Source organism: Microtus ochrogaster, chromosome 6, assembly GCF_000317375.1.
Source record: "Microtus ochrogaster isolate Prairie Vole_2 chromosome 6, MicOch1.0, whole genome shotgun sequence".
Lineage (NCBI taxonomy): Eukaryota > Metazoa > Chordata > Mammalia > Rodentia > Cricetidae > Microtus > Microtus ochrogaster.
In genome coordinates, this window is record NC_022013.1 from 56,521,206 (window position 1) to 56,524,217 (window position 3,012).

A 3,012-nucleotide genomic window follows, 5' to 3' on the forward strand; every position below is an offset into this window, starting at 1 on the left:
CTCAAAGATGTTTTGATTTGCATTTTTTAATGGCTAAGGATGTTGAGTATTTCCTTAAGTTCCTCTCAGTTTTTTGAGATACATCTGTTGAGAGTTCTGTTTAGATCTGTACTGCATTTTTATTGGATTATTTGTTCTTTTGATGTCAAGTTTCTTGAGTTCTTTGAATATTTTGGAGATCAGTCCTCTATCTGATGTGGGGTTGGTGAAGATCTTTTCCCAGTCTGTAGGGTGCTGTTCTGTCTTGTTGACGTGTCCTTTGCTTTACAGAAGCTTCTCGGTTTTAGGAGATCCCATTTATTAATTGTTGTTCTCAGTGTCTATGCTACTGTGGTTATATTTAGGAAGTGATCTCCTTTGCCAATGCATTCAAGTGTACTTCCCACTTTCTCTTCTATGAGGTTCAGTGTGGTTTATTTTGAAGTCTTTGAGTTTTGTGCATAGTGATAGATATGGATCTACTTCCATTCTCCTACATGATAATATCCAGTTACCCCAGAACCATTTGTTGAATATGCTTTCTTTTTCCATATCGTTATTTTAGCTTATTTGTCAAAAATCAGGTGTTCTTAGGTATGCAGATTGATATCTGGATCTTTGATTTTTTTCCCATTTGTCCTCCTGTCTGCTTTTATGCAAAAACCAGTCTGTTTTCATTACTGTAGCTCTATAGTAGCATTTGAGTTTGTGATGCCTCCAGAAGTTTCTTTATTGTAAAGTATTGTTTTGGCTATTCTAGGCTTTTTGTTTTTCCATATGAAGTTGGAACTCAGTTTTCTTTAAGAGACTGGCCTCTGGGTGTTTGATTATGCTCCAATGAGTATATTGGTAACACAAAGTGGACCACATATTTTTTACTTTTCTTTTCTTATTTTTTTATGAGACATTACAAGGGGGTGGGTAGACATGGGAGGGCAAGGGAATTGAATATGATCAGGGTGAATTATATGAAATTCCCAAATAATAAAAATATTATGTTAGAAAAAATACTCTAGATTTCTTTGCTCCTTGTGATAGACTTTAGTGCCTTTTCTTCCAATTTCAGAGTAATTTTGTCATCTTTCACAGAACTTTTGAAACAATCCAGAGAGAACTATTTATGCTGAATGAAAACTAATTCAGAAACTTCACCACCTCCAGCCTGAATGAGGCCATTTAATAAAGATTTTCTATGTGAAGTTCCAAGGCACAGCCACATGTGATGTCTATTTATTCATCTCTCATTTTTCCTTGTGTGAGTGTGGTGTGTGTATCTTTACATAAATATGTATAAATACTGCCATCATATTGCCTTGTCCACGGGTGGATACTCATCTCTCTAATGTCTCTACTAGACTCCCTCTTATAGTCACAGAGCTGGTATTAACTCACTGTTCCTGTTCTGCAGTTCTGAACCTGATAATCTCCATCTTTCATGACTAAAACTTTTGCAAAGTTTTTTATTTGAAAATGCTATTTTCTGATTATGCAGTTATTCTTCACATGCATTAAACAATCAGATCTTGATAAGTATAGGAAGTAGCGTATCTCTGAAGGATGTTTGTCTTCTTTTTTTTTTTTGATTGAGTTCTACATTTTTCTCTGATTCCCCTCCCTGCCTCTCCCCTCCTCTTTCAACCCTCCCCCAAGGTCCCCATGTTCCCAATTTACTCAGGAGATTTTGTATTTTTCTACTTTCCATGTAGATTAGTTCTAGGTAAGTCTCTCTTAGTGTGCTCATTGTTGTCTAAGTTCTCTGGGATTGTGATTTGTAGGCTGGCTTTCTTTGCTTTATGTTTAAAAACCACCTATGAGTGAGTACATGTGATAATTGTCTTTCTATGTATGGGTTACCTCACACAAAATAATGTTTTCTAACTCCATCCATTTTCCTGCAAAATTCTAGATGTTTTTATTTTTTTCTGCTGTGTAAATCCATTGTGTAAAGGTACTATATTTTCCTTATCCATTCTGAGTATAAGTCTGTTTTAGAGAAACATTTGATGCCAGCCCTCTGTTTCTGTTTCCAGACTGCTTTTGTGATCTCTTCACTCACTTCAAAGAAGTATTTTCATGCTTGCCTAACATTGGGAATTTAGATGGGCATGGGTTGATACCAGGCAGCACATTCTTGTTTAATTCTAGGGTGTGATGCATGAGATGATTGTGTTAACATTTGTTGGACTTTTCTTTGGGGGCAGGGTTGTACGTTGTCTGAGCAAACAGGAGTAAACAAAAAGTATCTTCATCTGTTGTGTTGTTGTAACAGAATTCTTGATGCTCGGTGATTTTTAAGAAAAGCAAGTTTGCTTGGCTTCACTGTTTGACAAGTTCAAAGTTCAAGAAAAGCAGCCATACTTAGATAGCCTCACGTCCAATCCTAACATTACAGATAGCATCACGTGATGGATGAGGGTGGGACAGTTTCTATAGCAAGAAAGACTCAAGGGAACACTTGAAGAAAGCTGAATTCACAAGAACACCCCGACAGTTGGTATCTCATCCACTGAGGCTTATAACTGACTCCATTGCGTGCTCACTTTGGCAGCACATATACTAAAATTGGAACAATACAGAGAAGATTAGCATGGTCCTTGCGCAAGCATGACACAGAAATTCATGAAGCATTTCATTTTTTTAAAGATATATTAATTAAAGGAGGCATTGTGGGGTTGGGAAGAGGCTTGATTCTAGAGGGGTTCCCAGATGTCCACAGGAATGTCCCCAGCTAGGACCCAAGACTCTTCTGATCTCTTTTCTCATTTTCTTCCCTGAGATATCTTCAGGGACAGACACTCATTAGGTTCCCTTAAGGGCAGAGCCTCGTCCTTTCTTTAGTACAGTATCCATAAGAAGAGCTCAGACCCTGCGCATACAGGCTTTTCACATCTGCCTTTGCACACTGCCAATTATGGAATGCCAAAGGTTGCCTTAAGGCTCTGCTCCGTGCAAACTGGTTTTGATGTTGGGATCTCCCAATTTTATCTTTCATCAATCAAGTGAGTAGAGATTTTCCAGGAACAATTAGGTGGG

General features: G+C 37.7%; 1 non-coding gene across 1 annotated transcript; it reads left to right on the forward strand.

Annotated features, from left to right (window-relative positions):
- Window positions 1-2,511: 2,511 nt before the first annotated feature.
- On the forward strand, window positions 2,512-2,618 carry LOC113456241. Its single transcript, XR_003377092.1, has one exon. It is a non-coding gene; the product is annotated as a U6 spliceosomal RNA (small nuclear RNA).
- The last annotated feature ends 394 nt before the right edge of the window (window positions 2,619-3,012 follow it).